General features: G+C 43.5%; 1 protein-coding gene and 1 non-coding gene across 2 annotated transcripts in view; both read right to left on the bottom strand.

Moving 5' to 3' along the window:
- The window catches only part of LOC119195886 (histone H2AX), a 545468-nt gene that overhangs the window by 358206 nt on the left and 168795 nt on the right, over positions 1-18467 (bottom strand). The gene's annotated exons all lie outside the window — the stretch shown is intronic.
- On the bottom strand, positions 7816-12005 carry LOC119195901 (uncharacterized). Its single transcript, XR_009956614.1, has 3 exons — positions 11800-12005; positions 10356-10555; positions 7816-7947 (listed from the first exon to the last, which is right to left on the bottom strand). It is a non-coding gene; the product is annotated as an uncharacterized LOC119195901 (transcript).

An 18467-nucleotide genomic window follows, 5' to 3' on the forward strand; every position in this document is an offset into this window, starting at 1 on the left:
CAACAGGAATACAAACTATTGAATAGAAAATAAGGCGACATAATTATATTTTCTTCTTCCCTGTCATCCACCATGTGCGAGATTAAGAGATGTGAGGCGGGTTTGTGTGTTCTGCCTCCTCCTGTCACCTAACTCTTTGATCAATCGTGTGCTCGGTGACAGTTTCCATGACAGCTAGTCACGTGATCAGAGAGCGAACCACAGGTGCGTGTGTATCAGCCCTGAAACCCTAAAGTGTGACCTTGTACTATACACATGAAGCCACACAACTGTACATGCACATAAAGAAATCTCTACAGCTCCCTCTCTCTCTCAAACACACACACACACACACAGCAGTGCACAAAAGATCCATACTGATCTCATTAATAATGAGTGGCTTGAGTTGCAATAACTATTGTCTTGTAGGTCATACATATACACACACACATATTTGTCTCTCTCTCTTTCTCTCTCCCTCTCTCACACGAACATACACACATACACAAACTCACATATTAGGATTTACATTTGTATTTACAGTATATTCATGTTTCTTAGAGTAGGTGTGTGTGTCTGTGAGTGTGTGTGAGAGAGGGGGGGGGGGCGGCTACACACACAGGTAAAAGGTAAAGCACAGGTAAAATCATCAAAGAAAGGAAGAGATTGGGCGAGGCTGAAGGAGTGAAGAGAGGAGAGAAAGAAGAACGTGAGGAGGAGGGAGCAGAGAGGGCGGGACGTTTGTCTCAACCTTTTTGTTGGCCTTTGCGTTGATCTCTGCCGCACCGTCGCTTTGACCGCCTGACCAGTCAAATTACACCCAGATCGCTGCAAAGCTCAAGGGACACACACACTGTCAGTGGAAGATTTTGAGCACAGAGTTTTAAATGAATGTAATATATTGTAAAACACAACAACTGTGTTGACAAACAAACCCATTTAAAACAACTACTGTCTACTTCCAGAGATGGATGGATAGTCATGTGTGTGTGAAAGTGTGCTTTTGTCTGTAGTCTATGCGTTTTCATGTGTGTGTGTGTCTCCCTGTAGTTCTGCTGTGTCAGCACCTCAGACAGACAGCAATGGTTGTTTGTACCCACAGAGGAAATAAAATAACATCCCACGTTTTTTCAACCCACAGACAGCTCTCTCTCTCTCTCTCTCTCTCTCTGTCTGTCCCTTTTCATTCCACTTTATTTATTATTCCTCAATTTATCCTTTTGTGTTTACCAGCATTTCTTCCATCTTGAGCCAAGAATGTGCAAGAGTGAGTTTGAAGCATAATTAAAAATATAATACCTGGAAGTTTACTTGTCAAAATAGTGTATGCTTAGATGGAAACATCCATTTTGTTTGTGACACACACACACACACAGATGATGCAATTTCATACTTTCTGATCAACCCGGCTTTTGAATAAAAAAAAAGATTGTTTAGCTTTATCTTCTGTAAGGATGTTATATCCAAAAAATGATGTAATAAAATTCTTAGCAGCTGTTTTACTTAATCATTTTGTATATTTTTTATGAATAAAACAAATAATTAAACAAATTCCGATTGAAATTGTCTAATTACAGATATGTGTTTTTAAAGGGGAAAACTGTAGAAAGGAAGAGAGACCGGAGGTTGACACAAACACAACATTATAGAGAGAAGAACAACGAAGAGGAGGATGACACCTGGTCAAATGTTTGGTGACTGGATGAAGCCACACGCTGTGGGTTTCTCTTTAAAGTGGCCAGTCGACATCTGAGGAGACAAAGCGAATCAAACAGCCCTTATTTCCATGTTCCATTACATGAGCCATGTTCTGACGGCCCAGGTTGAGGCCTGCTTCCTGTAGTTTGAGGTACAATGCTGCCATCTGATGGCCCTACAGATACATGTTTACAACAACCAGCTGGTTCATCCTCACTGCCTTCTCTGACACCCTCAAAAACCAACCATTTGCACTAAAATAAATGTGAATGAAAAAAAAGGATTTGTTTCGCAATTACACTCCTCTCTCTTAGTCACGCGCACACAGAAGACACACACACACGGACACACACAGGGCCCACGTCTAATTGGCATCGGCTGTGTGTGGGAGTGGCAGTGGTATGACAGTTTGACAGTGCTCAGGTCCCTGTAGTCCTGTGTCAGCTATTCATCACAGGTCCCACGACACCATCAAGGCCCCCCTTTCCCACCACTGACTCTCCACCTCCTTCACTCCCCTCAGCCGTCAGCACCCATCATACCCCCCCCCCCCCCCCGCCTGTCCTGCTCCGCTGGCACGCTCCTAGACTGCTGAGTACGTTAACTGTTTTCATGCCTAAGACGAGCCGTGAAGTGGGAAGGTTTACATATTTATCAGTTTCTGTTGAGGGCATGTCAGATATCAATCAATGTGTAATGCTGATAGTCGGCTTAGTATTTAGGACCTGTATCCTCACACCTAAAGGACCTGTTTCAACTACACAGCAAAAGTTCATTTTCCGGTGTCAGGGAAGTGCAGAGTTGAAATCACACTGCAAAAAGTTGATTCATCTCTTAGAGAGTCAATTGTACGAAAGAGCTGGAGTCATTATCCAGTGTCAAGATCATTTGATTTAGGTTTTTTAGCTGTACAGTGTCACACTTCTTGGTGTTGGGTTAAACTCTACGTACTGTGGCACATGGGTTGCAAAAGGGTGTGTCGGGATCCACAAGGTTGGTGGTTTGAACCCTGGCTGCTCCATGTGCCATGTCAAAGTGTCCCTGAACAAGTCACTTAACCCTGAATCGCTCCCCAGGCTAAAATGTTAAAAGCATGGGTTAAAAGTGCAATGTAAGTCGCTTTGGATAAAAGTGTCAGCTAAATGACATGTAATGTATTTAACACTGAGCATTCAATTTGACACTTATTCTAGGTTGGCACCAAATTTGAGAGCACAAACAGAAAGAATATATATATAAAGCTGTTGACTATAAACAGCAGTTTGGATGCGAGGGAAACCTTAAGTGGTTGTTATAAGTTGCAGTAACAGTGAGGTTGTGAATACGACCAGTAGGTGGCATCACAACAACTTCCTGTTTAGCTTCTATTTGTCTTGGTGAAACATTCCTGTGATATGTACACACATGCCGACCAGACTTGTTAAATTCATTTGTGTTTGTTTGTTGGTTCCCTTTACATCTATTTTTTTTTCATTTCCATGTTGCTATATAAGACAAAATATATGTTTATATGAAATTTTAAAAAACAACTGCAGTCAGGTTAAAAATCGAAACGCTGTTTATAGATGTCAAATGTTCAGTAAAAACGTTGCATGTAAAGCATCGGGTGTAACAGTGGATGGGGTGGCAGTAATGTGGGAATGACAAAGGACCTCTAACTGTGAGCTATAAGAAGATGTGCGAGATCATAGATATATAGTTCTGCAACATGTCACAACCCATGGTGTGAGTGTGTGTGTGTGTGTTTGTGTGAAATAACTAAGGAGAGACTGTTATTTGAGTTTGAGACAAATTTTGCATTATTCTATATCTTTCAGGTTGACAAATCTTGTGACAACATGTGAACTAACAACCCTTTGATCCGACCAACAAATAAAGTCTGTGCATTCAACATTATCTTTATTCCTCTGTGGAATAGTGCGCCATTGTTTATGCAAAAACACATCACATGGTTGCCCTGGTGACATGTTCCCTCATAACGATGAACATGGGGACTGTAGTTTTGAATCCATCCTACAAACCGTCCTGCTGCCCTCAACTCACAAATGCCCAGCCATTTCAGAAAATAATACACTAAATGTTCAGAGGCAACCTTTAAAGTTTTACACTTTCAGTAGGAAGAAATGAAGTTGAAGGTTTAGGCCATTGAAAAAGTTTTCTTTTTCTAAAAGTATTTACAGTAAGGAAAAAGAAATAAGAACATCAACTGACATTTTCTTTAAGAAAAGTAAGACATTCAAATCTCTGCCTGAGAACTTTTTTCCATTCCGACTTGAGACCTTTGTGACAAATGTGAGAAACTCTTTGATGCCTCCCTGTGTTTCTGTTGAGCTCTTTTAATTGGCATTCTCACTTGGACCGACGAGTGAGTCCCACACACACACACACACACACTCAACCTTGGTACACACAGATACATAGACAAAAGTCTGCAACACACTCTATGCATCCAGGCGTGCAGGTGCACACACACACACACACACACACACAGCTGAAGGGAAGGGTGTGAACACACCTTAATCTCTGCTAAGAATCATTGTGGGATCCTCGCACCCTGCCAATCCAAAGTCAGCTGCAGCCACGCTTTGAGATGTCATTAAAGTGTCGAGGCTCCCTGTTGTTTGCGCTCTGAGACACTTTCTTTGTTTCATCAAATTCTGATAAACCTAATGAGATCGATCGGGGTTGAGGACGGCTGAATGCCTTCCTCAGAATCTTTATTTTGAATTACGAGCATATGACAGTTATTGATTAAAAAAAGGTTTTATCCAGCTTCAAATTTAGAATCCTAACTATATTTCTTCCCTGCTTCTTTTCATTTTTGTTCATAGTCAGAATATTTTTCAAAAAGACACAAATTAGTAGGAGTAATATCCCCCATTATGTGGTCTTAAATCATATGTTCAATGACAATATTCTTATTGGCAAAAACGATGCCATACATCATCCACTTTTCATTGATATTTAGCTGGAATGACAATTTTAGGTGGAATGGGGTACACAATATAATTAACAATAAAATTAACAATAAAAAATGATAACAAAAGACAATAGAGCTGTGGTTGGCCTCAAAATCAGAGCATTTGCCTGCAATCCCCAACTCAAGAGAGAAGGATGGTTAGGGAAAAAAAAGAAAAGGGGAGATAGATGGAGAAAAATATTTCAAATATAAGTCCTTCTTTGAGAACACAAGTGAAAGGTTTATAAGCTGAGCTAAGAGTATTCCCTCTATACTTCACATATTAGGTAATGTTTCTTGGATTAGTATTATGTATATATTGCAATTAACCAACGCGGTCTCATTGGTTCATCCTCTTGGTCATTCACTTCAGAGGACCTTTCAAAGGCATGCATTGTGCACACTGGTATACAAAGCTTGCATGGTATGAAAATACAAAATAATATTATAATGAAGTATTAACTTAAAAGCTGCACATTCGTGTCCCTGCAACTGACTGCTGTGTTGCCATCAAGGCCTGTGTCTCAGTATGTCTGATAGAAACTTTAATAGCTACCAGCGTGAGACACCGATCAGCCAAGCACATCAGCATAGTGAGATCCAATATGTCACCACCACGCAGAGAGACAGGCAGTGTGTGTGTGAGGAAGGAAGGCTGGTGGCATGTGTGTCTTGTTAGCATCGGGTGTAACAGTGGATGGGGTGGCAGTAATGTGGGAATGACAAAGGAGCTCTAACTGTGAGCTATATGAAGATGTGCAAGATCATAGATATATAGTTCTGCAACATGTCACAACACCCGGTATGTGTGTGTGTGTGTGTGTGAACATATCTTTATGATATTGTGTGTGATCTGCTGACAAAATTAACAACCCCAAGCTGTATAATAAAATGTGTACAACTGATACAGCTTTACTTTTTAATGTATTAGGAATGTGTAAATAAGTGTAAATGTAAACAGTTCAGGGTGACTGTTGTTGATTCAACTTGGCAAAGGGCTTCTTTTTTTCAAGTTCAGTAGACGAAGCTCACTGTACCGGCCGTACTTTGGCCGACTGTACAAATCTAACTAATCATAGAACGTAAGTCCAAGGCACCAGAGAAACAGGGTAACACATTTACATCTGTCTGCTTTCAGTGGTCAGCACGCTTCAACCTGTTATCAAACTGCAGACCAAATGATTGAAAACAGACGATACTTAATTGTATCGTCTGTTTCACTTTGACGTCATGAACCTGTTTCTGCAGCTCTCCTCCATTTTCCTCTAATTACCTTGCCTCTCCCCTCCCTGGCCCTGCCTCCGGCGCTCTGCGGGATCCAGGGGGGGGGGAGGGGGGGGCTGCAACAGCTGCATCCCAACAGGGGGGCTTTGCTTTCCAGGGTGGCTTTGGATAGGGAGACCTACTGAACAGTCACATGGCCCTGGATATAGAGCAAAACAAGATGACCTTTTGACCTCTGCTGAGAACCCTGCGCCCCTCCATTCACCGTTGTATTGTTGATCCGTGAAAGGAAGAGTTTAACCAGAGCCAGAGCTTCTTACTTACACCAGAGGGTGCTGCTGGTTCGGCATTGGCTTTTGATAGTCTGTTGAATTTCTTTAATCTTATACTTTTGAAACATGGCATTGACGAGACCAAAACATTTAACACACACCAGTCGACAAGCATTTGGAGTTCACCGACCTTCATCAGAGCAGAACCAAAACATTAGGCAAGTAGCGAGCGCTGAGCAGCTCAAATGGAACTTCAAAATGGACATGTATATGGCTTAATCCATTCATAAAAAAAATAGAAATTGATAAACGCAAAGAATAGAAGAGTGATCGCTGGAAACGTTTTCATTTAGAAAGTGCTGTTATTTTTTTTCTAGCCTAAAAACTACAAATCGAACAGGGGACGACAGTTAGCATTGCGCAGAATGGCAAGAGAGCTTTCTTCATCTTTTCTATAAGGCCATATGTGTTTTGAGCTAATTTAATTTAAACAACTAATACGTGTTAAAGGAAACAGTGTGGCAGGTCTGAACTGAATGCAAGCAGAATCATGAAAGTGTTTCAGAATGAAGATGGACTTGGCTTTTCCTGCCAAGCCGTCAAGTGTGGAGGTGAAAAGCCAACGCTACTCATGAAGGACTAATTTCATAACCTTTGGGGCAGCCGTCCAATAGATTTCGGTCAGCTGGCGTTGCACAAGGGTCGTAAGGGTAAACCACTGATGTCATGAAGGCTGTGCCTCTGTCGGTGACACTTTATGTTAAAAAAAACTCAAGCTTTATAAACAACCTGTTATCCACACTTCATGCCAGACTTTTTTCTTAGATTTTGTATTTTGATAACAAACACTGCCCCAAAAAAGAATCCAACAACTTAAGAAATAAGCATATTGTTGTTGAGATAGGAAGACTGATACCTCTCACCAAGTAGCTTAGTACAATTACTGGAAACATGGGAAAAGAGCTGGCCTGGCTCTGTTCAAAGGTGACAAAATCGTTGATTTTATTTTATGTTTAATCAAAAGAGACAAATTTGTCTGCCTTCCTTTTACATTTACAAAAAAAAGAAAAAAGATGCTGCTTTACCAGGGGTTATCCCTTGGGCTTAAAATTGTAAGAGATTTACACCTGGACTATTCTGTCTTTCTGATAAATGTGAGTAACAGATGCTTATGTGTAAGTCTGCATCTGCAACATTAAGGCTGACCTATGACTGTTAGTGATCTACATGGAAGTTACAGTCAGTGTTTCGTCAAATATTTTTTCTCTCCATAGATCTGTCCCCCAGAAGTCGTATCTTGCATGCGGAAGGCACAAGAGGGGAGCCTAACAACCGCCTCATCAAATTCTCTCATTCTTGCTTGTAAGAGCTGTGAGAACGTTACAAGAATGGTTTGATTTTTTTTTCAGGGGGGGGGGGGGCAAAAAAAAAGATGACAAGAGCTAGAGCACTCCTGGAGAGCCCAACCTCCAGAAACCTCCTACACATACAGATATCATTCGTTAGATGGGACTCCCCACCATCGAAGAGTGATAATCTGGGGCGGGCTTTCATTCTTTTAAGCTTGTTATGCTACAGACTCCAGCATGGACACAGATCCCTCACACCGCTTTTTTGTTTTGCTAACACAATGTCTTTGAATGTTCGCTCTTTAGCAACTGTCCATCCGTCTGGTCAAGGGTTCGCGTGTTTATCCGTTGATCTTCTTGGCCCACGCCAGGTCATCTGATGGCGGTTTGTGCCCCGTGAGACGTTTAATCAGTTCCTCCATTCGTCTCCGAAAGCCCAGCTGGTCCAGGGGATGGATACACCAACCTGGGATGTGAGGAAACACAGAGGAGGACATTGAAAAGGGTCAGGACAAACATGGAAGAGGAGAGTTGGGATGTTGGAGAAGGATGGGAATGATTACAGAGAAAGAGATACAAAGTAAGACAGAAATGGGCCAAAGTGGTGAACAGTTTAACAAATCTGAACAGCTAGCCTGGCGTATTCGAAGCAAAGAAAGGGGAGAATTGTAATGAAATGTGTTTTATACATTTTATGCAAACACCAGATAGCCAAAGTGATGTTGACAGTTTAGTCCATATTCTCTGAGCCCTAAAGCGATTTTTCAGGTATTTAGGATATTCATTTTGTCTGTTGCCCCGGCCGGTGCTCCAGCAGCACCCATAGGGCCAAACGGGCTCCTTTCAACCAACCATCGCCCAGCTTTCCCCTCCTCCCTTTTCCCTCCAAATATCCCTCATTTTCTTTGTGTGGTTTAATGGCTTCATCTCTTCATCCCCACATTTCCCTCTTCTGTCCTTAATGTCCTCCTCCCTCTATTATATTCTTTCTCTTCCTGCTTTAACCCCACCTCAGTCCGTCCATTAACCCCCCCCCCCCCTCACTCTCATCAGCATATGCAGACCTGTGTGTGGAGAGAGCCTCCCATGACACGTCCTTAGCCCCCAGTAACACACAAAGTCGTATGTGCACACACACTTACCAGATTTTCCGATCTTTTACAGTAAGTTTACAGATGTTGAATGTACTGTACACTGTAGATAAATGCATTAATGTATGTTTGGCTGCAGGCCAAAGTATATTTACATGCACACATGCATGTATGCATGGCTGTACAACAGTCTGTGCACATACTGCTCTGACACACGGAGACACGTTCAAACTGTTCAAGCGTCAATATGACAGTGACAAAGATAAAACATCTTTTTACTATTTTTACCAACGACAGATTCAATAAAAATAGCGCACATTTGCATCTTAAGTGAAGCGTTCCATAAATGTTGTCACAAGCGCACAAATGCACAAACACACACAAGAAGCCAATAGAGACATCCCCATCAGCGATGTGTGCTAAAGCTACCCTTGATGCTGATGCTCACACAATACCACCCAAGGTGTGTTTGCATAGGGTGCATGCAATAGCTAAGGGTGTGTGTGTGTATGTGTGTGTGTGTGTGTGCCCCTCTAGTAACCCCTTCTCTGCAAGAAAACATGGAGACAGCAAGAGGTTTTGTTTGATTTCACCCTCCCCGTATTCCAACACACACTCTTCTTACCCTCCTAATCCCTACTTCCACCTTCTCCTCGCCCTCCTCCTCTCTCCCTTCCCCCCCTTCCCTGCCCTTCGATACCCCCCCCCCTTTTCTGTGAAGTCCTATTTGTTAGAACAGACAGCAGGTTAGCATTAAATATACATGGGGATTGTCAGCCGGTGGCGAACACAAAGGCAGCCATGCCAGCCCCAGTGGAATCCAAGGCCCAGGCAGGCAGGCTAGGGGCGGGATGAGGGGGGGAGGGGGGTGCTGCGCTGTCCCCCAGGGGCCAGACCGCCATCAACCCACCTACCAACACACACACAAACTCACAGGTTAGAACCCAGGGAGGAGGTCAAAAGGACTTGCATCCACAGATGCTCCACTATGCAGATGTGTGCGCATCGCAAACACACATTTTCCCAGTGAGAACCCCTCTCGACTTGCTCACGCACACATCTGTCGTCCGCAGGGGCGCAGGGTGACGTACGGGCTGAGTCCCCCTTGTGTATCCTCCCGCCTCACTCTCCCTCCCTCTCACCCAGATGCACACAGAATACTCAATGTGGATCTGTTTCTGAGGCCTCGTGTCCCTGAAGACACGTGCGCACGCAAAACAGAACAATTTCTTTTAGTTATTCATACGAAGCCGACAGACAGACGTACTTGGCTGCCATTTTGTCTCAATCTGCGGAGGGTTGTTAGGGAATTATTCTGGAGTCATCAGCCTCAATTATGAAGGTCCAAAATGGATGCCCACATCATGCACACAGATACAATGAATGAATGAATAAGTCATCAAAAAAGGACATCATCATCATTCTTTCCGTCAGTGCCTTCATGCTGTAATGAAGGTATGGACGCAAAATGGAAAGAATAACTTTTTGGTTGTTGTTTTTTTTAGTTTTCTGTTTGCATGGCAAAAAAAGCTTGGGAAATGTGTCAAGAGGGACAAACGCGTGTAATTAAGAAAGAATCCGTTTTTTTAAAGGGAGTCAAATTCCTTTCTCTGCGGTCCGTTACCAAGTGGCCCGGTGGTTGGGGACCCCTGGCTGAACTAATCCTAATAAAATCAAGTCATCAAGTTAAATCCTTTTTATTTTTTAGAAATCATTAGTAGGATTTGCTCCTGGTTCATATAATCTGATCACATTATTAAAATGATTTCACAGCAGTTCTGACCTGTAGTGATGCAGTCATATGTCTCGTGTGGAGACACGTGGTGGATGCGGTGATGTTTCCGTGGTAACACCAGGTGACAGTCCTGGAGCAGCGTGACCCGGCGGGGGAGCCCAAAGTCGGCTGAATCTGATTGGTCAGCTTCACGAGGACTGCTAGGGCCAAGACCCAGCAGTCCCAGGGATAGGACGCTGCCAAGGCCTCTTCAAGGGGGCAGCAGACAGCCAGACATTTACACACAGATAAAGAAAGATAGTAAAGTTAATAGAATAATTGATCGAGCTGTTTAGTGTATTGAAGAAGGCCAGAATGAACTCCCACAGAGACGATGCTGCAGGCAGCCTCAGGAAGATGAATGGGGGGAGATATGGGGACCAGGGGCAGAGTAGAGGACAAGACAAAGGTAGGACGAGGAGGGTAAAATAGCAGACACATATCAAATGAGAATGAATGTCAGGATGCCTTTGAAAATTAGAGAAACTAAATGGAGATCAGTCATCAAACATCAATGTATGTGTCTGTTTTTAATCACAGTGCTACCGCCCCAGCCTCAGCCCACTGATGTTCAACTAAAACTATGAATCATCACATTTTAATATTTAAACAACTTCTGCAACCCTGCTCTCACACTCTAAAGGAGATACACATCAATTCCTACAGGACCGGACTAAATGTGGGCCGTGTTTTTATGTGATAGTCAGATGAAGGTGTGTTCAGATAGTGGCTTGGGAATAGATGTGAAGTCACAATGGAACTGTATTTGGAGAGCATCTCTTTTTTAATTTAAAAATAAGTTGAATGAAGGGTTTCAATCTGCAAAGGGGTGGAACAAATGCATATTCTTGTATTTAATATTAATTGTTTTACAGGGATTAAAAGGAATGAGGATTCATGAATAAAATGTTTTTGCCTACAAAAAAGCCAAGAATTCTCAAAAAAGTAATACAACTTTTGGTTTTTAAGTTATCAGTGTAGTCAGTGACACAATATATTGTCTTGGATTTTGGATATGATACTAGGCATAATACTGTCTTTTCACGGTTTTCAAGGATACATCCAAAAACTCATTCTGTGAATCTTTGGGGCTGATTCTGCTTTGATGATTCTCAAAACCACACACACTCATATCTAGTTTACTGTATTTAAGTAACACAACAAGGAATACTATAATATATGTATATATAATTGCAGAATGCTTGAAACAGTTTGGGTTTTAGAGAAGTCAATGCTCACATTTAATGTGTATGTGAGCTGACAGGTGACAAACATGTCAGCTCACATACAAAGGAGCAGCTGAGTGCAACAATGTTCGGATCATCATGTGAGTAAACGGTCTGGAACAGAGCTACTTTTGTTGCATTTTAAACAGGATTTGAATTTAGAGCTTTTTTTCGGGGAGCTTTTCCCTCACACGGCTAACTCTTGTTATTCCGTCGCCATGACTTACAGCTGTCCTCTCTGTGTCCATCTCCATCCCTCGTTCCCTCTTTTCGGTTAAAACAGCGATCTCCTGACCCCCGTTTAAGTGCAGACATGACAGCTGAAGATGTCGCCTCGCGGCTTCCTGCCTTTCCCGTCTACCTCCGCCTCTGTCTTTGTCTGGTGACCGCTTGACACAGCGAGGAGCCTGACATGACAGGTGTAGATGTCATCCCGCCGCTCCGTCCCGTCCCCCGCCCCCCGCTTCTTAAGGCCTCAGACACGGCAGGTGTGGATGTCACGGCTTCTCTGTCTGGTGACCCCTCAACTGCCCGCTGAGTGTGACATGACAGGTGTAGATGTCACCTACAGGTGAAACTCACTACTGCTCTCCTAAATTCTTCACTCCCTCCCATCACACCCCCCTCCTCCTCCCCAGCCTCCATTTTTCCTGTTCTGTCCATTTCTAATGGCATAAAGATCCTTTTATTCTTTCCATTTTGACATGGGTTTACTGTTGAAGTGGTTAGAAGTTGGCCTGTTTGCATTATTTCCTGTTCGCACATTATTCTGTTTTTCAGTACATAACCAGCTGATTAATTAAGACTAAAGATACTTTTTAGCAGATCAACTCCCCTCCTCTCCACCCATCAGTGACCTTTCTGCCCAAGTTGAAGTGCAGACATGAGGGTGGAGGTGTCTCCTCCTAAATAAGAGGTTGCTGCGGTTCTCCTGCTGATCTTTTTCTTCCAGTCCCACCCCCTCCTGCCCTGCACTCATAAGGTCAGTGCACATGATTACCCCTAAAACGGCCCCCGCTTTCCCACAATCAGTGGACACACTTCAACCAGACTTTGTGCATCCTAAGCGACACTGAGTCACTGCCACGCTTTGTTAGACACCAAAGAGCTAACTTTCCAAAGTCTTTACATTCACATTACAGCTTTATGCAGCGTGACTGCAGGTAGACTAGCAGTTTTATCGGGGAGGGTGGAGGGGTGGGGAAGGGGGGGGGGGGGGTGTCTCACCCATGTTGCTGCTGCACTTGCGATTCCCACTCCTCCGTTGCAGATCAGGTGAGACTTTGCTGGAGAGCTCAAAATTGCCGGTGTTAAACCCCCAAGTTTCTCACTAACCGGTAATAGAAATGTGTATGACACAAAGTTTCACACAGGATACAAAAAAGGGCACGTATGCAATGAACTAGATCCGTGCTACATGCCATTAATGGGGAATATTGTGTGTGTGTACCTGTTAGGATGCTACCTGGTGTATATGTGAGGAACTTGTAGGCCATGTGTGCCAGTGGCAGGATGGGGATCATACAGTTGTCGCCATTGGTTTCAATGAAGTGGTGGCGCGTGATTGCTGTGGGATGGATGTGGTGCTCCCTAAAGGGACAAATAAAGGCCTGCAGAGAGAGAGAAAAAGTTTAAAATGATACTATTATTTCCTCCAGTGTCACAAGCAGGTTATATAATATATTTTAATTTAGAGGGGAGATTTTTAGAGCCACAGCAGTTTACATTGACTTTGCTAAATTAAAATGGAGAGCACAGAAATGTCACTCCTGTATTCAATAATAACAAATGCACAGTTAATTGAAAAAATATATTATTCCAAAGGCTGAGAAACAAAAAAGAGAACTGTATAAATACTATAATACACTAGTCCTTTCTGTGACTGCAATGCTTTATTTTTAAATCAAAGGCATCTTACTTCCTATATGTTTATATGGCTGAAATGATCAGAATACAAATAATGTTAAAATCTACAAAGACGGAATTTAAAATAAAAGGCCTTCTACTTAAACAAATGCCAATGGCTTTGGGTACCGAAATACACAAATATTTATTTTCCCCAAATAGAAGTGATGCGATAAATAACAAGAGTTCACTTTATCACAATAAAAAACTGGAAAGCATTGTTGAGTGTTAACGCAAATGCAGATCAAATACACACACACACACACACACACACACACACACACACACACACACACACACACACACACGGCTCAGTGGTGGGCAGCAGCCTGCATAACCCCAAAGCTCATATCCAGCATCCTAATAAACCGTGGAACAGCAGTAAGCCCGCGCAAAAAACACCCATGTGCATAAATGACCCATGAACGCTGCACAAAGCCTCAAAAAATGTGAGCTTCAAACACACACACACACACACATACACACACACCTGCCCTGCACAGCGGCAGGCACCTGTCTGTGAGAGCACGGGGGTCTCAAATGAAAGACCGAATCTCAATCTCAGAAGCACAAAAGAGGACAAAAAGAGACACGCACGCGCACAGACAGACACACAGGATGAAGGTAATTTATTTCCCTCTGTGGTAAAAGCAACAAAAAAAAGGTATGTTTGCATCTGGCTTTCTGCAGCGTGCGCGTGTGTCCGTGGGAGCATCAGCATGACAACTCATTATTGTCGCGTGGCTCGCGCGCTTCGAGCCAATCACACGCGGCCATCAGCGAAAGTCAAACCATCCGCTGATATCTCCACAATTATGTAGCCGCCTTCCGTCCCCCCCCCACCCCCCCCCCCCCCCCCCCCCCACGCCTTCCTCTCGCCGCAGCCCTGGCCCAGATGAAAGGCCCGCTAAGCCGCGGAGGTCGTGCGGAGCGGGGCGGCGGCAGCGCTCCCAGTCACCGGCGGGCTCCCGGTCGCCACGTGCCCTCTAATCCCACACCGTTTAACGGCCCGCGCCGCACGGCGTCCGTTAATCACCGGCTGACACCGGCCACCGGCCCAGCGGCCCGCGCCGTCCCACTGCTCGGACGGACACGCCCTTCCACCCACTTGTCTTTTAGGTGGTGTCCGTCCGACCTTTATACCCTATTTTTATCTGACGTTTTGTTGGTTTCTCTTTTTACCGCATTCCTCCATCTCTCCTTGTTTTCCTTGATGGTCTCTTATAGGGGTCTTAAATAATTGAATTACATCTATTTCAACGCTTTGCTGGTCCTCATTAGATTTTATTATCATAGAAGACATGTTTTTTAGAGATGGGTAAAAAAAAGACAGAAAGGGAGCAAGGTACCAAAGCTTTTAGAGTATTACAGAAGAGACACAGGCAGAAAAGGACAGATCTTCAAACAGTATCCCTAAACTGTAAGCACATCTGGCAAATTTCACTGTGAATTGAGCATCATTGGGAACTAATGAGCGTGACTTTGTCCTCAACGCGGCGTCATTAGAGGACTGCTAAATCCTTGTTGAGTCAATTAAAGCTCAGCGACATGACGACGACAAAAAACACAGCACATCCCAGAGCTTCACTGAGGAATAGTTCGGAAACACCACAGGGAGAAAGTAGGGCACTTTTAAAGAAAGTGGTGCAGTTTTAGCACTGGGGAGTAAAAAGGCTTTTATGGATTTAAATCAAAGCAAATCACTGTTGTACCGTTGTGGAAGAAGGCTGTTAGCATCGTGCAGGATGGGAGAGTTTTATGTAGAGCATCGCTCCGAGGCAGAGCTACTTCACCTTCCAGGTAAAGGTGCTCATGGGTGACAAACACCATTTATCTCAAATGACGTCAATCTGACCATCAGCAGGTTGTGTTTTTGCATCTTTATATTTTACATTTATATTTATTTTCATTTTATTCCTCCATCCACACATTTTTATGTGCCGATGCTAGTACAAATTGAACGAACCACATATCCCTTCTGTGACCTTGCTGCTAAAAATGGCCCCTCAGATAGCGGAGACCACACTTTGAGAGACAGACAATGTGCAGAAAAAGTGTGTTGTGTCAGCATTAATGGCTCAACATGTTGGTGCAATTAGAGCAACTCCTTTAAAAGACGACTAAGCAATGCGAATGAACGGTGGAAGAAAAATCATGCGTACATGATGTATACACAGCCACAATGAACGTGAAAACCTGAACAAACAAGAGACAACTTCAATTGTTTCCTCTGCGCTTGTCACTGCCGCCACTGTTAGCCTCGGGGGTTCTTTGTCATGCTCCTCTTTGATATTCAAACTAACATTAACCGAGAGCACACGCCTGCTTAATGTCAGACTCACAAATGCACACTCTCACAAGTACGCCAGTTCCCTATTTTGCCCCAGCGTATTGCCATCCTTCTCTTTAGGTCTCCTACAGTGTCCGACACACCATGCAAATGTGTGGCTGCCGCAGAGCTTTTGGTCCAAGTAACTGCCGCAGACCGCACAAATGCCACAGTAAATAAACATCAAACCACAGTGCCTTCAGTAAACAAATACAAAAAACAGATTAACAGACAACAGAAATTGTTCTTTTAGAGTCTACTAAAGGTATAATGCGTGTAAAATAAAATAAAACAAAGGAAGCTAAATACACACAGACAGAGGGATTTGATACCACGATGACCATGATTAGTAATCATTTAAATTAATTAAGGCTGTCAATAATGTGCCAGATAAATGCCACGAAGTAAGATGATTTCAAAGCCCCAACAACAAACAGCCCCCTGTGAGGATAATAGTTTAATACAAAATACAATTCATTATTAAGTTGTGCAGAAATTAAGGTCCGGGCCTCCTTTACAAACTGCTTTTAAGATGTGAATTACCCCCCTATAAATACTTGTACTATATTATGTTTATGTTGGATCACAGTTGCCATTCAAGGTTCATGTTTGCAGTGAAAGAGTAAAAACAAACGTGTAGGATTATATTAAAGGAACACACATTCTATAAATATTGTTGAAGGTTGGGATCCCTCTCAGGGAACTCGAGCTGGAATTTGCTATTGTGCTGCAGGCGTTCTGTCCTCCTCCGTCCCTGACGTTGGACCAGGTGAAGCTCAACCTCCTCTGCCCAGATAGGGCCTTAGACTCCTACGTCCGCAGGACCGCCCTGTATAGGCGCTCCAAACAGTTGTTCGTGTGCTTCGGGCCACCCAATACTGGGTGTCTAAGCAGAGGATGAGCAAGTGGGTGGTTGAGGCCATCTCACTTGCTTACGAATCGGCCGGTTAGTCCGCACCTTTGGCTGTCCGGGCCCATTCTACCAGGGGTATGGCGGCTTCTGAAGCCCTTTTGTCGGGAAAAGCATCGCTGCACAACGCTTGTATGGCGGCAGGCTGTTCCTCTCCCCACACGTTCGTGAGGTTTTATCGTCTAGACCTTAACTCCACGCCTGGACCGCAGGTGCTCTCGTCTGAGTGTGCACACTGACTTCACACTACGGTCACTTGCTCATATGGCGGAGTGGGTATTGGCGTTCCCACAGCGTTTCCACGCAGCTCGGGTTCCCTGAGAGGGAAAGTCTCCAGTTACGAATGTAACCTTAGTTCCCTGAAGGGAACGAGACGCTGCGTGTCTATGCCATACTCCCGGCTTGCCCGTGGCACTTGATTCGGCCGTTCAGAGATAAATGGTCCTGCCCTTAGGGTCCCTTTATAGCTTCCTGGTCCTGGTGTCGCCCGCCTATGACAAACCAGCTCGCCATTGGTTCGATTTCACACGTGCTTCATGACGCGGTCACGCAGGGGCGTTCCCACAGCGTTCCCACAGCGTCTCGTTCCCTTCAGGGAACTAAGGTTACATTTGTAACCGGAGACGTTCTTAATAGGCTGAAACAACCTTTTTGCAAATGTTTTGACGAATCTTTAGCAAATTTTCCACCAATGTCAGGTAACAGCCAAGTGCTCTTCAGGATTGTGCCGTGCAACCTGCTCATAAACCATCCATCGAGACGGAGGTACACCCTAGATTGGTTGCCAGTGACTTATTTAAGTGGGTTACATAACAAAACATCATAAATGTCTGGGCCAATAAAGACTTTGTATAATATTAGTCACATGTGAATCAGCTGTAGGACACACAACCAAAAAGATAAACAGGCAACACTGTAATCACTGTAGCATCTCCAAAATTGCAATTTGTAAAATGTAAATTGTAGTGTGGATAATGCAACAGTTTGCATCAATTTTGATCAAACAGTGAAGAATGTTACATCATTGATCAAACAACGTCAACACGGGTGCAGCAAAAATGAAACTACTGCTATAACGTCTCAAAACAGACATGACGTCAAACTTTTCCACGCATTTTTTATCAATGAATATTTCATAAATAAAAGAAATACACAGCCACTCAGTCAAAACAAAGTTTTTGTGAACCAATCCGAACGCGGCACCTGATCCCATAGATTTTAATTGGCCGAACGAGGGTGACCTTTTCATTTAATTGGCTATGGGAAATGGGGCTAAACGTCTGTATGCATTAACGTAAGTGATGTGTTTTAAAGTGAGAAGTACTTGCCTCCACCTTCACACCCGCCATGTCTTCTGTCACTGTATGCTGATAAGTATAAGGTCCAACGTGAGACGGACAATGATTGTTTGAAGAGCAAATACCAGTAACAAAATCAAGTTATTTCAACACACAGCGAAGAAACAAGCCGTTAAACTGTAGCTTGTATTTAAATTCGATGCTCCCTTTCCGAGCATTTTAAATCAAAGATTATCTGTGCGCAGGCCAACAAATTAATTTGCATTGCACATGTTTTATAAGATTAAAAATGTATTGAAAAATCTTAATTTAATCATTAAATAAAGGTACTCCTTGCACAACATTAGCATCAGCATTAATTAATAAAAACAAGGAGGACAAATAGAGACCAGTTCAGTTGTGGCGTAGTAATAATAATGACTTCAGGGGGGAAGGGAGGAACATGGCGCTTTA

This window comes from Pungitius pungitius, chromosome 6 (genome assembly GCF_949316345.1).
Source record: "Pungitius pungitius chromosome 6, fPunPun2.1, whole genome shotgun sequence".
Classification (NCBI taxonomy): domain Eukaryota; kingdom Metazoa; phylum Chordata; class Actinopteri; order Perciformes; family Gasterosteidae; genus Pungitius; species Pungitius pungitius.